The following is a 21,024-nucleotide window of genomic DNA, read 5'->3' on the forward strand; positions in this document are numbered from 1 at the left end:
CTGCAAGTAATTGCAATTCCTTCAGTCTCCTGAATTCAAAATCTCTTCTTTACTTCACATATTTAATCAATCACCTTATTTTTTTAATTCTACCTTCACAACATCTTGCATCCAGATCTTTTCTCTACTCACATTGTTTGGGTTTTTATCAATTCTCACCTTCATTATTATAGAAAGCTTTTAATTGTTGTCCGTATATCAAATCTGTCTCTTCTCCAGACCACTTTCCATACAGCTACCCAAGGGATTTTCCTTAAGCACAGATGTGACTGCATGAATCCTTTACTCAATAAACTTCAGTTGTTCTTTAATACTTCTAGAGCAAAATGTTTACTTCTCTATTTAGTTTTTAAAATCTTCACAACCTGGCCTTAATTTATGTCTCCAGCCTCACTGTACATTGCTTTTCCTGTAGCATTCTGTGATTCAGCCAACCTGTTCTTCTCTTTTCTCCTCACAAACAGAATCCCATCTTTATCCCGGTTCCCACATCCTATCTCTATGTTTTTTTGCACTGGACATTCCATTTGCCTATAATGCAATTCCTCACCTTGACTTTGTAAAATTTCTTTCCTCCTTTGAGAAGTAGCTCATTAATTTCCTTCTACATGATACTTATCCTAACTCTCCCCAACATCCTCCTGTCCAGACCACCTTGTATTTACTGATAATAAATCATAAATTTATTTCAAAAAATTGTTTAGCATATATATAGTTTTATCATTTATTAAAGATGAAGACAAATTTGCATATCAATGAGATGAATGTGCTTGTTTATTTTTACTTAAAAAATTAAATCTTGGTGTAATATTTGAAATTTTTACTATTGCCAAATTTTTTGCAACCTTCACTTTCAGTTGCACAACCCCATTTAGGGCATTACCCACAGTTTATGAAGTTTTATTGTATTCAACTAATTTGCATTTTCCCCTTCTGAATCTATTCTGCATATATTTCTAAATATACTTATTTCCCTGTCATAATGAAAGTTCCTCATTAGTAGAGACTGTTTCTTCTTTGTACTTGTACCCACAACTTCTGGCATACAGTAAATGATTCATAAAGGCTTGCTGATTGATTGAAATCATCCATCAGGTTATGTTTCCATATTTTTTATTAGGACACTAGTTAGTCATTGCACAAATCTGAATTTCAGGAGCTTTCTCTTGCCCAGAATGTCTTATTCCTGAAAGTTTATAAAATAAAATATCAAATCACTTAATAGCAAGTCACTTAACCTCAATTGCCTCAGCAAAAAAAAAATATATATATATATATATATATATATATATATATATATATATATATATATATATCTTGAAGAAAACTAAATAAAACAAAACACTAGATAAGGAGATACAGGAAGACTTGACTAAGTTTCAGATTTTTAACTTTCCCCATGTTGAACCAAAGAAAAAGGAGTTATAATACCCTATGCCATCATAGGGCATGGTTTCCCATGATATCATGGGATGTTCAGATATAGCATGAGGAAAGAAGCACTTTTTTTCTGGATGGCATAAATGCTACCATATGTTGCTGTAATCACTGCAAAATTAAGCATTTTTAAAAGAATACTGCCCTTTAATGTATTAATTTCCAAGACATTGCATTAAGACATAATTGGGTCTAATCTTCAGTGAAAGAAGCTAAAGTCAAGCACTTAATGCATTATATGATCTTTATAAAATCCCTTAGGTTTTTAGGTCCTGGTGCCAAGACCATAGACTGCTGGTTGTACTATTAGAAATGGCAGTCTCAAAACCACAGGTAATTTTGGTCATTGTGTAAATAATTTATGTTATAGTTCCTGATAAATCTACTATTATCTCTGTGTCTTATTGCCCATAAACACTAAATAAGAACATTAAGGCATTAGGATTATAGCAGCAAGGTCACTTCTTTGTGGAAGAATGTACAATACCTATTATTTCAGCAAAACAACTACAGCTCATTCTTGTGTGTCTCAAGGGTAAGAAAGCCACATTCCTGCATTACCACGAAGCACTCAAATTTAAGGTTATACATTTTTAATGCACCATAAGCAGCCATGGTCCTAAAAAGGATACAGTGGGAGGTCTTCATGGAGTTTCTCATGAAAGATTTTCCTTTACTAAACAGAAATGCTGCAACTAGGGGATTAGGACACAATCTAGATCCCTTCAATAGAGGTGAGATTTAAACTGGATCCAAAGAGGGGCAACAAACAATAGAGACCCAGGACCAATGCACCAATACTTCAGAGAATATGGAAAAAACTTAAATTATAAACCTTTGTATACCTTGACAAAATGGGATCCCTTGTCTTTCCTGTCATCTTACTTAGTTGCATTAAAAGAGTTTAATTAAATGCCTGGGAAAATAGGGGATATCAAGACTATCCATTATAAGGACTCTCCTATCCTTGGAGTAATGCTTAAGTTTCTCCTATTGAATTACCCTGCATTGTAGACAGTTCTATGCTCTCAGGCAACCCACTTTGCCACTTAAACCTCACCTCATAGGATGAAGGCTTGCAAAACAGGACCAGGCAAAAAGCTAGAGGGAAATTTAAGGACACTATTAGTCAGGGAGAAAAATCAGATAAATAAGGCATTTACAGCTCTCTGGGGAATGAGTGAACCTTTGACTGAAATAGCATAAAAAAGTCAGACACATAGGCTTTTAATGTATTTTGGCCAATCTCCATGAATTTTTCTGCAGGTTGTGATTTGACTACCCTAGAGGTCACCTCTTCAACACTATGTGACTAATTAAGACCAGTTGTGTTGCATCTGCTTAAGAGCCCCAGTTTTATGTCTTTGGGAATTAGAAGTGAACATTTTTCTCCTTGGGATTTCCCTTTTCTCTGACTAAATCAGGGCCTTTTATATTCAACCATGTTGTTAGATATGTATTGGTTTGACTTATAGCAGTGAAAAAAGTCTTGATACATTTTGTGGCCAAAAATGCCTATTAGAATGTTATTTCTTATTATGTACAATATTCCCTTTTGTATGTGCACCCAGAAATCGTCAAGCATTGGGATAATTCAAAATAAAATGTAACAATAAAGCAAATAAGAAAGAACTCCCACAACAGATAAAACCAATGTCCTTGATTGGATATGTAGCAAGATTTAGAAAATTTCATGCAAATCTTAGTAGTAAAGATTTAAAGAATGATTAGACCTTTAACCAAAAGATATTTAGTCCATTCTACCTGCGGTATAAAATATAAGAAAAGTCAATATTAATTAATTCTTTTTAAAAATCCATATGCATGGTCTAGTAGAAAGAATACTGATTTGAACATCAAAGGATCTGCCTTCCAATAGCAATTGTTCCTTCCACTTATTGTCACATTCATCTTTTTGGAGAGTTACCCGGAATACTAAGAAATTAAGACACTTTGTTAAGACATGTTGTTCAACCATTTTTCAATTGTGTCTGACTCTTTGTGACTGCATTTGGGATTTTTTTGGTAAAGATACTAGAGTTTGCCATTTCCTTCTCCAGCTCATTTTACAGATGAGGAAACTGAGACCAAAAAAAAAAAAAAAAAAAAAAAAGGTAAGCCCAGGTTCACTCAGTTAGTAAGGATTTGGGGTTAAATTTGAACTTATGAATATGAGTCTTCATGATTCCAAGCCTAATTCTATTTTTTCTACCTGGCTGTCTTGAGACACTTACCTATGATCCTAAAGATGTATTAAAGACTTCTGCCTAACCAAGTGCTCTTAACATCATTATCTCTTTTCCTAATTTCCCAGTTTCTGTTGAGTCACTACTATCCTTTCCAGTAGTCACCAAGATTTGCCTCATTTTTTACTTCATTTCTCCTTTCCCAAATTTCTAATTAGTTCCTAAGTCTTATCAATTCTACTCTTCAGCATCTCTTGCACATGTCCCCTTCTCTCTAAGGAACATTCTAGCTCTGGCCTGTATCACCTGCAAAAACCTCGTAAGTCACCTCATTTAAGTATCACTTCAGTTGACAAAACAATATGATCATGACACTCCTCAATTCAGTAAACTCCAGTGGCTCACTGTTGCCTCTAGATTCAAATGTAAACTTCTCTATTTGGATTTAAAAACCTCAACTTGGCTCAAACCTATTTTTCTGGATCCATTTATCTTTATAACTTTTCACACTCTTTTCAGTCTAGACAAACTGACATTTTATTTTCCTTTGCATAGACTATTTTCCTTCCTGGATTGTACTCTTTCCCCTTCTCTATTCTCTAGATTGAAAACCACTTTCTAAAAGAAAACTCCTTTTCTGATATTTTATTAAGTCATTTTTCAGTCATGTTTGACTCTTCATGACCCCATTTAAGGTTTTCTTGGCAAAGATACTGGAGTGGGTTATCATTTCCTTCAGTAGCTTTGTTTTATAGATGTGGAAACTGAGGCAAACAAGATTAAGTGACAGAATTAAGATAGCAAGTGTCGGAGCTAGATTTGAACTCAGGAAGATAAAACTTCCTGATTCCAAGCCTGATATTCTATTCACTATACCACCCAACTCCTCCCAGGTACTTGTGCCTTCCCTCAAAAAATTCACTTATATGCATGTTAAATATAATTTTGACTATTTTATATAGTTACTGGTTGTATTCCTCAATAGAATGTAATGTCTTGAAGGGAAGAGATCATTGTTTTTGTATTTGTATGTCCAGAATACATTATAATGCTTGGAACATAGTTGGTGATTAAGAAATACTAGTTGACTAATTGATTCCCGACTCTAAGCCCAGACCTCTATCTACTGGGCTATATTGGCTCTCAACAAATTCAAATGAATTGTGAATGGAGTTTGGTAAGGAACAACTTTGATATGAAAATCTATGAATGTTTTTCAGGGATTCTGATAGTTACAGAGGAATTCTGGAAAGATGGCAGAGTATAGCAGAAATTTGCAGGCTCTCCAGATTTTCTCCACAAACAGAAAATCAGCATGAAATGGACACAGAGTAGCAAAAATAAAGACCATAAAACAGTTGGCCTCCTAAGATAACTTAAGAAGATCTCAGAAAAGACATGCTATCCAGAGGATGAGGTTTTTGGTCAGAGTAAAATGTAGACAATTCCAGGCCCACTCCACCGAGTCAACAAACAATAGACTCTGAGGGCAATTTCATTGGGAAGTAGACAAAAATATTTTTGTTTGAATAGTAAAGCTTCAGATAGAGATAGATATACAGATTAGACCTGAAATTGTATAGATATAAATGAAAAAACTCCACCCATTCTTCAGACTGACACCTCAATAACAATATTTAGAGAGTGGCCTTTACCTCAAAAACTTTTTCAGAAGTCAAGTCCCTCAAATCAACAACGACAGTAACTACCTTCACAAAAGCCCTAATGGATCAGTCACAATGCTGAAAGATTTCATCATTCTATAAATAGAAAAAAACTCAAACCCCAGTGCCTGACAATACCCTCAATGCAAGGGGGTTACTCTTATATCTGAGCACACATAAAAACAAACAGGCATATACTTATGTAGCTCAGGTGGAGTGCTTGGCCCATCAGTGAAACCAAAGACAGAGGACAGGAATCCTGAAAGTCAAGTCTTTCTCCCTTTTCTGCAATCATATTACCAAATAAACACAACTCCAATTCTTCTCTGGAACGAAGTGTTTTTATTTCGTTTTATGAAAACTTAGGTTAGCAATCATGAACTTAGGACCTGACAATTTTCACAACTCAAGTAATAGGGAGAAAAAAAGCTATTTGAACAATAATTAAATCTCTGTTTGTTTTTTTTTAAATCATGTTTTCTTTGTAAATAGAAGCTCTGGTAATTAGAAGGAAATGTGACCTAATGGGCATCCATGCTTTTATTTATTTGTACAAATACATTGATTCTGAAATGAGGGACAACAATATTTTTCTCATCTAGATTTGGGAAGAAAATCAATCCTTTATAAATAGGACACTTAGGCAAACTAATTATTACTTACAGAGTTTGTGTATCACTATCAAACATAAGCTTATTGGGCAAGTCATTATTCTAGGCACTACTGGCTCTTGATTTCTAGTATCCAAAGCCTTCTGGTTACAACTTCCCCCCCTTCCAAAAGTTATTAAAAACCCTTTTTTCCCCATCAGTGACAATCTTTAGGGGAAAAAAGATAGTTAGTGATGTGTAGCATTCTATCAAATATTGAGGGATTTTAAGGCAAAGAAATGTATCAACTTCTTTGAATTCTACAAATTAGACTAGAAAGGAAGAATTTTAAATATCAAATACTTATGACACCATTTAGAAAAAAATGAGCCAAAAATGTTGCACAGATTATGATAATAATTCTTGTTGGAATTTTCTTTTTCTTTCATTCTATTATTATCATAATATTTATTAGTTTTAAAACACGAAGAAATATTCATTAGCTTGAAAAATATAACATCCCATGGAGTTTTTAGGTTTAGTAGCATGCATCCTCCCACTATAGCAAGTATTCAAAATTGGTCTGTGTTCCTTTAAAATTTCAAGCCTTTACAGATAGCTTATAATGTGGTCAGAGCCTGGTAAACTAAAGTGCTTAAGTGAGAGTAAAACTGTTGTCCCGGATCTACAGAGAAGCATAGCCCTTTCCTCTCTTCTATTTCCAGCTTCCTTGAATGATAAATAAAGCAGTTATCAAACCCTGGTTTATTGAAGTAGCATAACCACAAAATAGCATAGAGATTATCAATTTAGGAGAAATACCAGGGTTAAATAGGGCAACTATAATTTTTCCCCATCTCATGAGAAACATTCCAAAGAACAACTCATTTATTACAATAGGTTAATCAAATGGAAAGAACACAAAAACTTTCTTAATAGTTTATCCTCCTGAATCTCATTCTCTTCCATCATTTTCTCTTCTTTCCAATATATTCCATGCTCTGTCTATGGTATTTTATAAACAGTTTGCAAGAAATTATATTATATCAAACAATGAACATTCCATTCCATTACAATGAATGTGAAATTTCATTATCCGAATGAAACACCAGAGTTGTTTCTGAGTATCTGAACATTCTGATATTTGTTAAAAAAAAAAAGTGTTTAAAATGACAAGGAACTTACTTTGTAAAACTGAAAAATGTTCAGAGCTTTCTCCTATAGCAATTTCTCAAATCCCCCTACCTGTAAAGAGAACATTAAAAAAAAATTACTTTAGGCCAAACAAAGTGGTTTATTTAACTATTTAACTTATTCAAATTTTTGTGGAGAGGGACAAGGGATAAAAAAATAGTTACGATGTTCATTTTACAATTCATGGGAAAGATCTTATCAGTAAAGAGAAAGGACACACATACACAAGGACAAAGATAGAGAGACAAAGACAGATAAAGTTAGATTCAGAGAGACAGAGAGACAGAGACAGACACATACAGAAAGACAGAATTAGAAAGATGCAGGCAGAGGCAGATTCAGAGACAAGAGAGAGACAAAGACAGTGACACAGAGAGAGAGAGGCAGAGACAGAAACAAAGACACAGAGACAGACAGAGACAGAGATTTGACTACCATTATGAGAAGCTATTTGATTCAACAGAGAATTTACATTGGAAACACAAAAGAAAGGAATATGACATGTTAAATATTTAGCCCAGGAAGACTATTTTGACAAAGGTAAGGAGGATAGATTAGAAAAGGGAAAGACTGGAAGCAGGGAGAACAATCAGGCAGCTAATTTGGAACTATGCCTAAAGGGTTTGAAACTGTGCATACCCTTTGATATAGCAGTGCCTCTACTGGGTTGGTATCCCCAAAAATAATCCGAATAGAGGAAAAAGGACTCATATATGCAAAAATGTTTGTAGCAGTTCTCTTTGTGGTGACAAGGAATTGGAAAATGAGTAGATATCAATCAATTTGGGAATGACTGAATAAGTTATGGTATATGAAAATGATGGAATATTATTGTTCTATAAAAAACGATGAAAACTTTTTAGAAAAGCCTGGAAAGATTTACAGGAACTGATGGAGAGCAAAACTAGCAGAACCAGGAATACATTGTATACAGTAAGAGCAAGATTGTGCAATGATCAACTATAAAAATCTTCTCAGTGGTTCAGTGATCCAAGGCAATCCCAATAAACTTTGGATGGAAAATGCCATCTGCATCCAGAGAGAGAGCTATGCAGACTAAATGTAAATCAACACATACTATGTTTACTTCCCCCCTTTTTCTTGTTTTTTTTTCCCCTTTCTCACAGTTTTTTTGATGTGATTTTTCTTGCCCTACATGATTCATAAGGAATTGTGTAAAAAAAAAGAATATATATATATTCACATACATACATACATATATATATATATATATATATATATATATATATATATATATAAATGCACATACATACAATCAGAAAAATGTTATTTTTATGGGGAAAATTCTTTTTAAAAAGTTAAAAGTGAAAGAAAAATAATTGGGAAATTATTATAAAGCTTTAGATGAGAGTGAAGGGAAGGGGGCAGTTTGAATCAAGTGATGGCTGTGTGAGCAAAGAAAATAATAAATATGAGAAAGAGGTAGGGGATAGAGCTACTGAAATTTGACATGATTGGATCTGAGAGACAAGGAAATAGAAAGAGTTAAAATTGCAGTCCTAAATTGTAGAAGTTAATGGTATTTGCATCAGAAATGGAAGAAGAATGGTCCTTTCTCCACCAGAGAGAAATAAAATGATCCATTTTGGACTTGTTGAACAAACCATTTTGGACTTGTTGAACAAACCATTTTGGACTTGTTGAACTGGAGATACTAATGAGATAGCGAGGTAGCAATATCTAAAAGGAAATTGATGTTGTAAGAAGTTCAAGAGAGAGATTATAAAATGATATACAGATTTTGAGGCATTTGCAAAGAAATAATGAAATCCATCAGAGCTCAAGAAATTATCAGGGAAAAGCATTTAAGGAAAGAAAAAAAATAGGGCCCTACATAGATACATTATGGTGCTAAATATATTCATTATAGCCATCTATGCTCAAAGAGCAAGAAATAGATGATTCAACAAAAGCAAATGAAATAGGGTACCCAGAGAAGGAAATACAAGTTTATGGAATCGAAGAAAAGACTGTCCAGAAACTTGGGGGTAGTCAGAAATATTAAAAGCTACAAAAAACTTAAGACAGGAAAGATTGAGAATATGATCTTGGCTTTAGCAGTTGAAACATCATTGATAAGCCTAGAAAGGACAATTCCATTAGAATGATAGCGTTTGATTGAGAGAGGATGATAAATGAGTAGATAGACAAAGAATGGCATCATAGATTATAAGTAACATTATAAATCCAGAGGTTGGTGACAGAAAGAAAAAAGATACTTAAATGAGAGAATGGCAACATTAAATGAAGGCTATTTAAGGGTGAGGATGGGGTGGGGGCATGGGGGGAGTAAATACTATATATTTGTATGCAGTAGGAAAGAAACTAAAGGAAAATGAGTGACTGAAAATAAGAGAAAATGATGGTATGATTAATGAAAAAAGCTCATGAAAGAGATGTAATCAATTGTACAAATAGAGGATTAGGTTTAATAAGGAAGAAGGCTACCATCCTTCTCAAAGTAATAAGGTAAATGGTAAGAAAAGATGTAGAGGAGTTTTGAGATGGAAAGTAAAGGAAGAGGGATATGATGGGTGACCTTGCTCAGTAAAGTAGTAGACAAAGTATTTTTTTGAGAGGGAATGAGGTAGGGGTAAGTGTAGAAGACTTAAGGAGAAAGTTTGGAATATATATTGTGAAGACTGTTTTAATGGATCATTTAGGAAAGAAAAGGAATGCCATGCAACAGTAAAAGCCCAGTTGAGATTAGAGAAGACATAGGAGAAGAGGGGAAAACAGGCAGCAGGATTATAAAGAGATAAGGATCAACAAGGTATGAATGGCTAGCCGCTAGAGGATAGGCAGCAAAGCAGAGAACAGAACAGAGCTGAACTGGGCAACAGTGAGGAGATAAAAGTGAGACCAAAGCAAGGGTAATAATCCCCCTAATCTTCCAGTTCCTTAGTCTCTTTAAGTATTATAATATTCTCCTTCATTCTACTTCAGCCACATGTAGGGGTAATCACTCCTTGTCCTGGCTTTTATCATTACTTATTACTGTTCTAATTCCTTAATGGCAAAAAAACAACTCTGGTATTTTTCTATCTTATTATAATCTCTATTATCTTTTTCGATGCCTCATTTTTCCTAAACCTATCATTTTCTCTTATCGTAGGCCATTATTCCTGCCTTTAACTTCACTTCCCCCAGACCCCCTTTCCATTCTCAGCCCTATAATTAGTTCATATCCCCATTGTTGTCTGCTTTTGAATCCCTTTCTCCTTGTTCTATAGCCAGTTAGCCTATGCCAAACCTCAGCTCTGAATTATTCATAATTCAAACTTGATCCCATCTTCCTTACTCACAAAGCTACCTACAACCTTAGTTCAGGCTTTCAACACCTCTTACATACATTATTGCAATGGGTTTTTAATTGCCCTTCCTTCCTCAAATCTCTCTCCATTCTGGTCCATCCTTCATTGTCAAGTAATTGTCCTTGATTGTAGTTTTGATAATTTCAAATCTCTTATCAATAAAATCCTATCACCTTTAGGGAAAAAGAACCCCATAAATTCTTCAATTTAGCTTTTCACATACAGGTCCTAATTTATTTTTTCAACTTTATTGGACATTGATCCCACTGATACATTCTTCAATCTAGCCAAACTTTCTGGGTGTTTTTTACAAACAACAATTAATTTTGGAACTTATGCTTTTACACTGGCCATCTTCCAAGCCCATTTACTTTTTACCTCTACCTCTTAGAATATTCTTCCTTCAGGAATACAGAGAGGCTTGGAGAGACTTACATCAACTGTTGCTGAGTGAAATGAGCAGAACCAGAAGATCACTATACACTTCAACAATAATACTGTATGAGGATGTATTCTGATGGAAGTGGAAATCTTCAACATAAAGAAGATCCAACTCACTTCCAGTTGATCAATGATGGACAGAAATAACTACACCCAGAGAAGGAACACTGGGAAGTGAATGTAAATTGTTAGCCCTACTGTCTATCTACTCAGGTTACTTATACCTTCGGAAGCTAATACTTAATGTGCAACAAGAAAATGATATTTACACACATATATTGTATCTAGGTTATATTGTAACACATGTAAAATGTATGGGATTACCTGACATCGGGGGGAGGGAGTGGGGGGAGGGAGGGGATAATTTGGAAAAATGAATAAAAAAAAAAAAGAATATTCTTCCTTCAAGACACAGTTCAAGTATCTTTTATTTGAAGCTTTTTCTAATCGTCCCATCTACTAATATCCTCTCTCTCAAACTACTTTGTTTTTTTTTTTTTTTTACTATCATGTATATTATACACATATATGTACTTGCTGTTTTCTTTAGAATGTAAACTATTTGAGAAAAGAGATTATTATGGTCTTTTTATTTGTATTCCTGGTGCCTCATTCAATTCCAGACATTTAGAAGACGTGCTTGATTAATGACTAGGAGAACAGAAGGGGACAAAATGAATGGAGAGGACAAAAAGAATAGGAAGGGGGCAGAAGTAGAGATGGAAAGAGAAAGATGGAAACAGATGAAAAGATAAAAAATTATGATAGAGGGAAACTTCAGAGTATAAGATCATGGATTTAACAAAGTTCTGATTAAAGACAAAATGAAATGGAACACAAAAAAAATAGGAAGAACACTAGACTGAGACTCAGAGGATCTCAGTCCAAATATCAGCCCTGTCAGTAACTCACTGTGAAGATTTAATATTTTTGGGCCCCTGCTTTTAGGAAAGAGTAGGAAGGTTGACTAGAAGATTTCTAAGGTCCCTTCCTGATCCAAATCTGCGATCTAAAGTATGACTACCCTGATGGGGGGTTAGAGTGAAAAATCTAAAGAGATTGAATTTGCATATATCCTGAAGATTTCAAGTATGGTAACAGATCTCAAATTATTCATTTTAATTAATATTACTAGATAAAAACCCATGAATTGTCATTCTGAGTCATGTCCACAGTCTATTCACTCCCTGTGATATAAGAAAATTGGTGGGACAGAAAGTATGGAGATTTGGAGCTGGTAAAAGAAGTTAGATCTAGGATAGCATAGAGTAGAACTTTATTTTTTTAGTCCAAACAAAAATAGAAATGAGAATGAAAGAGAGATCCTGTGACTAGATCTGAGAATTAAGAATTCTAGGTAAGAAGCTAGGATAGGGTGGGGAAAGTCAGATTAAAAAGAGGGGTGATCCCCAAAACCTCTGTTTTAGCTCTAATTGGCAATGTTGTTATTGCATATATCCTAAATCAGCTTTTACTAGAACCATAAGTGTCATAGCAATTACTTATATGGCAAGATTGAGGATGCTCCCTTATGATTTAAAAATATCAATAATTCAAATTCATTTTTGAATTTTTATGTTTGAAATATTACTTCCAGAGGTAACATTAAAAGAGCTGCCTACCCTGATCTAGAGCAGGGCTTCTTAAAATTTTTTCTACTTGTGACCTCTTTTTGCTGAGAAATTTTTACAGGGCCCTGTCTGAAATCTGAGCTGAGCTGTTTCTGGCAGCATTCATGCATGTGCAATGTAATGTAGTCATGTTGTAGGTTCAAAACCAAGGCTGCAATGAAGTCTCATGATGCAACATGGGCAAGTGCTGCCAGAAGCACCTTGGATTCATTATGCATTTGATTTTGAATTAATTTTTAATCGTTGTGTTCAGAGATCTTTTAATGTTGCCAATTTTTTTTTTTGCAATCCCCACCTTCAGTTATGCTACCTTATATGGGGTCGCAACCCATAGTTTATGAAGCTTTGGTTTAGAGCTTAGTGCATAAAAATTGTACTTTTGCTTCCAACCCTCAGGGGAAGTTGAGAAATAAATTATACCAGTTATAGGGAGAAGACACATAAGATGCCATAAATATATCCATACAATGGCACTTTTTGTGACAGCAAAGAATTAGAGTTGAAATTGGTATTCTACCACCTGGTAAATGGCTAAAAAAATGTGGTATTTATGATGAGAACATCATTGCATAATAAGAAATGACAAATATGATGAATTTGGAGAAACTTGTGAGAACTTATATGAACTAATGTAGTAACAGAGCTAGAATATAATTATACATAATAATTTGTGGTTGATGTAGCTTACTTGATGCAGTTACAGGATAAAATCACGATGATGTGGTGAAACGTGTTAACAAAAATGTTAACACCTTGTTATCCCCTTATGAAATATGATTGGCCGTGTCCACAGATTACACCTAAAAGACTCAGTCAGATAATTAAGGCTGGAAGCAGTTATGAACACTGTCTCTGACTCTATACCATTGGGGAGCAATAAGGGAGAACAGAATTTTTCTTTTCCATATCCTATTACCTCTAAATTACCTGAATTGTTTTCTCAGTAGAAGACATCTAGTTCTTCATATTTGTCATTTCATAATTCTGCCATAATATTTTTATCATGGGAAGACACAACTACTTTTTTTTAGTCATTTCCCAGTTGATAGGATATCAATTTCAATTCTAATTCTTTGCTACCATAAGGAGCACTGTTGTATGTTCATATTTATGGGACCTCATGTGTCCTCTCCTTATAATAGATATCTATTTGCTCAATAGAAGACATCTCATTCAAATAGTTTGAGAAAGTCAGAGGCACAGTTGAGAGAGCCAAGTCACACAGAGAGACAAAGAAGCAGTCTCTTGATGCCAGAGGAATTTCATGGAATGTGACCTCTGGCAACAAAGAAGAGAGTTAGTGATGAACTTGAGATCTTAAGACCTATTCCTGAAATTAAGTCAGCTACAAAGAAGAGCAAACTATGAGTTTAGCTGAGCAAGACAGCCCAGCAGAAGTGCTACTGAAAGAATCAGGATAATGTTTTGGGATTGCCAGGGCCTAGAGGCAAGACAGATGTTAAGGCCTAGAGGATCTTACCTGTCATGAAAAACAACGGAATTTTGAGTTTTCATCTTATTGAAATCCTGGGAATAGTCAAATAGCCCCCAAAAAGGGGTTCTTCTCCCTATAAAATCCACGCCTCCTCTGAAGTTTCCTTTTAATGTTAAGAGAACCATTATTGTTCTAGTTACCCAGGTTTGAAATCTGTTATTAATGCAGCCTTACTCCACATATTTAATACACACACACACACACACACACACAGAGCCAACAAGTGGGAGAGTGGATAGAGTTCTGGGTCTGGAATTAGGAACATATGAGTTTAAATCTAGTGCTAATGGTTAAGTTGTCTTGGACAAAGCACTTTACTTCTGTTTACAAATGGAGATAGTAATAACTCCTCCCTCCCAGTGTTTACATGAAGTTCAAATGAAATAACATTTGTCATTTGTAAAACACTTAATATAGTGCCTGGTATACAGCAGTTATTATATCTGTGCATAAACACACACACACACACACAGAGACATATATACATATAAGAGAGAGAGAGAGTGAATAAAAGTTAGGTGCACACTACTACTTTTATCATTTTTAAAATTTTATCTCTTAGATCTTTTCCCTTCTCTTGGTCTACACAGTTACCCCATATTAGTTCAGACTTTTCATTTTTCTCCCATACTTCTACAACTAGCCTTTTAAGCATGTCTCCCCTACTCTCCAATCCACCTTCCACACAGTTGCCATTTTCTTTAAAAGCAGGTCTGATCATGTTACCCCCTATTCAATAAATTTCAGTAACTTTTTTAAGAGCAAATATGAATTCTCATCTTCAGTATTTAGGGCAACCTGTTTCCATCCTTCCTTTCCAACCTTATCACATATTTCTCATTTTTTTATGTAGTAAGTGATAGGAAGTCAGAATTTGAAACTACATGTTTTGGCTGCAAATACAGAACTTTTTCTTGTAATCACACTACTCAAAGTCTGGATTTGAAAATATAGATCTGAGCTAGATACTTCCCTCAAAATCTCTATACTCAAGTATTCATTAAATACATGTGTGCTTCAGAAAGTCACCTCTATTTTACTTAGTGGGATTCTTCATACAACCTATTATTAGCCATCTTGCATAAAATATAGATCTTTTATTAGTCAAAGAAAAAATGAAGCTCCTAAAACCCACTTTAGCATCACTGTCTTAAGAAACAACAGATAATAGAGAATGTAAGTTTTAAAAAACTGGAATGTTACACTAAGCCTGCACAGAAAAGTATGGATGCTGTCAGCATGTAAATAGGGTTGTTGTAAAATAGAAATAAAGGGATCTAAATAAGGAGAATAGAGAGTAGAAGCAAGGAATCTCCAAAATATTAAAAAAGGGATCAAAGAGGCAACAAGGAAGAATCTAGCATGTATTATCAAATAAAATGCAGTTTTATCCGGATTTTTAAAAATTCAATTTTAGTTCTTCCTGAAAAACACAAAGTAAGATTTTTTGCCACTAGAAATAGGCATTTCAAAAACTAGCATAAAGTTCTATAATTCCATGTAAGTCAATGTCCATAAGCTATACAAAAAAATTGATGAAAACAATCCATTAGTTTTAAAGATGTCCCAAATAATTGTTAGAATAACAATTTTATTCCTTAGACCTAGTTTAAACAGTAAGATATTAAACCTTAATAATTTAATTTACATTGATTTTGTCATTTTCCTTTTATTCAACTCACAATTAGTTACATCCTTCTAAAAAACTAAAGATCAAAATGAACTATGAAAATTAAAGGTATAAAATCATTGTTGGTGTTTGAAAAACAGTTCAATTAGGTGGTGCAATGGATAGAGTGCCAGATCTAGAGTCAGGAGGGCTTGAATCCAAATTTGGCTTCAGACATTTACTAGCTATGTGACTCTGGGCATGTCACCGAACTCTATTTGCCTCAGTTCTTCAGCTCTAAAATGAACTGGAGAAGGAAATGGCAAACTTCTCCAATATTTTTGTAAAGAAAACCCCAAATGATATCACAAGGAATTAGTCAGGACTGAAATGATTCAACAACAATAATAACATTTTGAAAAACAAAGGAATGTAGGGGTAGCTAGATGATGCAGTAGATAGTCATCTAGTCTTGAAGTTGGGAGGATCTAATTTCAAATGTGGCCTGAGACACTTAATATGGCCTAGGTATGGACTCTGGACAAGTCACTTAACTCCATTTGCCTCAGCAAAACAAACAAACAAACAAAATCCAATAGCAAAAACAAAAACAGTAACAAAATGGGGATAAGCAGCAGAACTAAAATTCTTGTTAGAGATGGAAACATTTCTATTCTCCTAAATATCCTATAAGAAAAGAAGATCATTTAAACAAGTCACAGATGGGAAAGAAATATAAAAATGTTGTTTGTCATTTCTGAAACTACAAAACCATAGAGTTAAAAATAACAACAACCACAAAGGTTTAGTTGAAAATTGTTTTGTTTTCTCTTGGGAAGATAGTTGAATATAGATAGCAATGATATGGATCAGATAGTTCACTTTAGAACCCACAGTTCAATATTAATTCTGTCCTAATGAAGGCTACAAACATTCCTTATTATATTGACAAAGTGCATTTCTTGAAAGTCTCATTAGAAGTTTCCGCCTATAGAGTTCAGTATTTCTATTGATTTCTACCATAAAAATAATTTATTTTATTGGTCCAGTCTTATGATTTCATAGGTACAAAAGCTCCCACTGTAAAAAGTCCTTCCACCAAAACAGACCCACGCCTTGTTTTTTCATCTACAATTTGAGAATATTTTAAGAAGTATTAAGAGCTTAAGCAATTTGCCTACACCAGAGACAAGATTTAAATCAAGATCTTCTTTATCCTCTATCAGCTATGCTCTGCTGTCTATCATAGATATCCCTATATTTCTTTCTTTCTTTCTTTCTTTATTTATTTATCTATCTATCTATCTATCTATTTATTTATTTTTATAATATTATCCCTTGTATTCATTTTTCCAAATTATCCCCTCCCTCCCTCCACTCCCTCCCCCCATGACAGGCAATCCCATACATTTTACATGTGTTACAATATAACCTAGATACAATATATGTGTGTAAATATCATTTTCTTGTTGCACATTAATTATTAGATTCCGAAGATATAAGTAACCTGGGTAGATAGACAGTAGTGCTAACAATTTACATTCACTTCCCAGTGTTCCTTCCTTCCTTCCTTCCTTCCTTCCTTCCTTCCTTCCTTCCTTCCTTCCTTCCTTCCTTCCTTCCTTCCTTCCTTCCTTCCTTCCTTCCTTCCTTCCTTCCTTCCTTCCTTCCTTCCTTCCTTCCTTTTCTTCCTTCCCTTCCTTCCTTCCTTTTCTTCCTTCCCTTCCTTCCTTTTCTTCCTTCCCTTCCTTCCTTCCTTTTCTTCCTTCCCTTCCTTCCTTTTCTTCCTTCCCTTCCTTCCTTCCTTCCTTCCTTCCTTCCTTCCTTCCTTCCTTCCTTCCTTCCTTCCTTCCTTCCTTCCTTCCTTCCTTCCTTCCTTCCTTTTTCCCTCTCTTCTTTCCTCCCTTCCTTCCTCTTAAAAATAATAAAAAGTTATCTTCTTAGCTATGTGAGGAATGTACATTTTAGTCAATCAACAATAATTTTATTAAGCACCTTATATGAGCCAGGCATCATGCTAAGTTCTGGGGATTCAAGTAAATGAATTGAATGGAGCTTACATTATCCTGGAACCCCTCACTATTGATGCATTAGGTACATCAAAAATGGCTACAAAGTGACTTACTTATGTATGTATGTATGTATGTATGTATGTATTTATTTATTTATTTTTGGGTGAGGAATGGTTCTGCAGCTGAAGGGAATCAAGAAAGTATGTAGAAAGTGGTACTTGAGTCTTAAAGGAAACTAGGAATTCTAAGAAATGAAGATGATAGAACTATTATGTTTCAAGCATGAAAGACAGCCAGCTAGAAAAAGGCATAAAAATAGAAAATGCATTATGTATTCAGATCAGGTCAACTGGACCATTGAGTATAAAGTGGGGGAGCAGTAAGTAATAAAGTTTAAAATGTAGTTTAGAATCAGATTGGGAAGGATTTTAAATGCCAAACTAAGGATGTACATTTTATCCTAGAAATGTAATAAGGAGCCACTGAAGTTTATTTAATAGAGGAGTGAAATGGTCAAATCTATTCTTTGACAAAATCACTTTGGCAAGTATATTGAAGAGAGATTGATTGGAGTGGGGTGAAACTTTAGGCAGGAAGAATAGGAAAGACGGAAGGAAGAAAAGAAAAGAAAGAAGGAAGAAAGGGATAAAAGAAGAACTAATTTGTATCTTTTATGTTCCAGGGACTATGATAAGTGCTTTAAAAATATGATCTCTGATCCTCATAGCTGGGGTATAGGTTCTATTATTAGCCACACTTTACAATTGAGGAAATTGAGTCAGGCAGTGAAGAAGGGACTAAAATTACATCTGAACTCAAGATATTGCTGACTCCAGGTCCAGCACTCTATTCACTACATCCCATAGATACCTCTAAATAATTAGAAAGCTATTGTAATGTTCCAGGTGAGAGGTGGTGATTATGTGGTTAGACAGAAGCAGTTGGAAGGAAGAGATATGGAGATAAAAATGACAAAGCCAGTCAGTCAACAAGCATTTATTAAGCAATATGCTAGGACTGGGGATAAAAAGAAAGGCAAAAATAAGGTCCCTATCCTCAAGAAGCTTACATTCTAATGGGAAAAACAACAGGTAAAATCAATGTACATATATGTATATCTTATAGAAATTATATATATATGTATATGTGTGTATGTACATTGTAAGTGGAAAATAATCTCTGAGAGAAGGCATTGAGAAAAAGGTGGAGATGGATACTCAGAGTTGGCTTTACTAGCTGCAATTTTTGTGACTGAACAAATCACTTACAAATTTCTTACCTTAAAGTCCCCATCTATAAAATGAAGGGATTGGGTTTGATGACCTTTAACGTCCTTTCTAGTTCCAAATATGTGGTTCTGTGGGCCAAGCCCCAAATTATTATTTTCTCCAATATATCCATATTTTTCAGTTTTTGATTATAGCCTTATGGTCAACACATATGTTACTAGGAAAAGTAGGAGGTGGGGTGGAGAGTAACATTGATGGGCTCATCATTGTGCCTCATCTGGGGAGAATTTTTATAAAGTAAAAAAAAAAAAATCTGCCCACAAAACCCAGATTTTCCACATATCAGGTTTGTAATAGCTTATCAGAGTCTACATATAAATGGATAAACCAATTTTCCTTTTCTAAAGAAAAAAAGTTGAACTTTTAACTTAAGGGCAGTCAGACTGATGTGTGAATTCCTGAACTCCACAGATCACACATCAGCTCAACATAGGGCTATACTAAAGATCATAAAAAGCTATTGGATTAAAACCTTAGATTCTAGTTCCCAAGACGCTGACACTGGCAGCTTCCCAACTGTAGCTTGTATATTTTAGGGAGTATGTGGCTTAGAATGTTTCCCCCCCCTTCAACATATTTTATATGTTTTTTTTTTTTTTTAAGGGAAATTAAAAGCAGATTGAGACAACTAGTACTTTGTACACCAGATCCTGATTTCCCCAATTGAATAGGTAAATTCAGGTTTGGCTATTTCCTGTTAACTATACTTTAAATCCCACCCACCCCCCCAACCTCCCAAGAAAAACAAAACAAAACAAAACAAAACAAAACAAAACAAAAAAACCCAAAAAAACAAAAAACTAAAACAACCCAATCCTTTCATTTGAGAAGTTTACAAAGTGAAGTTACTTTCAGGACTTGCTGGATTTCTCAAGATCTACTTTCTGCTGGCTCATAATTTTTTTTCAACCGTTCTTTGTGCCTTATTTTGAAGAGAGAAAGAAATGCAAGGGACAGAAGAGGGAGAGGACATCCCTAGATAAGGGAAACTCCCACACTCTTAATCTTTATTTTCCAAAGTCCAAGACATCCCTGGGGAGGAGAGAAGGAATTATGAATTAGATGGAGTTTAATTTTGGTATTCTTCCAATGAAGACAGTAATTTCAATGAATAGTTACAGTCTTCCACTTAACTGGTATATCTTGATAGTATACAAATTGATTTTAGTGATTTGGAGATATTGAGGCTCTCACCAATACCCTAGTCTCAATGTTAATACTAATCTTAAGTATTAGGATCATAGAGGATGACCTCTGAAAATCATCTAGACAAACTACTTCCTTCTTCAAATAAGAAAAAAAGATAATTTGCTTACTCATAAGTAGTATGAAAATCTTGACAAGTTCTACATTTGACTGACATGTTCCCAGAAGAACTTAATGAGTAACATTTATAGGTAATCAATGAAAAAACAATAAACCTCTTAGAATATGAAATAGACCCTCTAAAATGGCTTAACAACTTCAGGGACCAAGTGTTACAATTGATGAATTACACTAACCCATTTAGAATATCAGAATCCAATACCTTCCTCAAAAACCAAACCAAAACAAACCAAAACAAAAAAACAAAACTCCCCCCCCCAAAAAAAAAACCCCAACCAAACAAAAAACAAAAGAGCAACCAAATCTGTCAGCTAGCAATTGTTGTTAATTAACACACAGAAACCCAACATTTTCTAAATGGACAGAATTTAGATGCCTGTAACTTAGAGAATATTTAGGCTGTGTTGTAATTAAAGGAAGATTAGGGGAAAGGAAAAGAGAAATTCTGATTTTTATATTCACTCATAAGAGAGTTGTTTTGTTGGTTGTTTCATTCATTGCCATCTTGAGAGCCAGACAGCTTCAAAAATCTGAATTTATAGCTACCAACTGTATTACATGGAAGTACATTGACTTTTTCCTCTCTCTTTAACTAGTCTTTTGTGAGAACACTACTTCTATTCAAGAAACATATGGAAAAATAGTTACATCACTTTAAAATGTTATATTGGGAAGGTAATTTCCTTTTACTGAATGCCTTTTTTCACCTTTCTACACTAGTCAAAAAAAACATGCTCCAGACTATCAGTTGTATAAAATTAACTATCAAGAATATTTTGGAGTTACATTCAGAAACTATTTTTATAAGAAGTTTC

General features: G+C 34.4%; 1 protein-coding gene across 3 annotated transcripts in view; it reads right to left on the bottom strand.

Annotated features, from left to right (window-relative positions):
• PLEKHG1 (pleckstrin homology and RhoGEF domain containing G1) overlaps nucleotides 1-21,024 on the bottom strand; it is a 261,599-nt gene that overhangs the window by 181,477 nt on the left and 59,098 nt on the right. The window contains exon 3 of one of the 3 annotated variants that reach the window (XM_074309560.1): nucleotides 7,063-7,122. The exons of the other annotated variants lie outside the window; for them this stretch is intronic. The gene's annotated coding sequence lies outside the window, so the exon portion shown is untranslated. The remainder of the gene's footprint in view (nucleotides 1-7,062; nucleotides 7,123-21,024) is intronic. 3 annotated transcript variants of the gene reach the window in all.

This window comes from Sminthopsis crassicaudata, chromosome 4, assembly GCF_048593235.1.
Source record: "Sminthopsis crassicaudata isolate SCR6 chromosome 4, ASM4859323v1, whole genome shotgun sequence".
NCBI classification, from domain to species: Eukaryota; Metazoa; Chordata; class Mammalia; order Dasyuromorphia; family Dasyuridae; genus Sminthopsis; species Sminthopsis crassicaudata.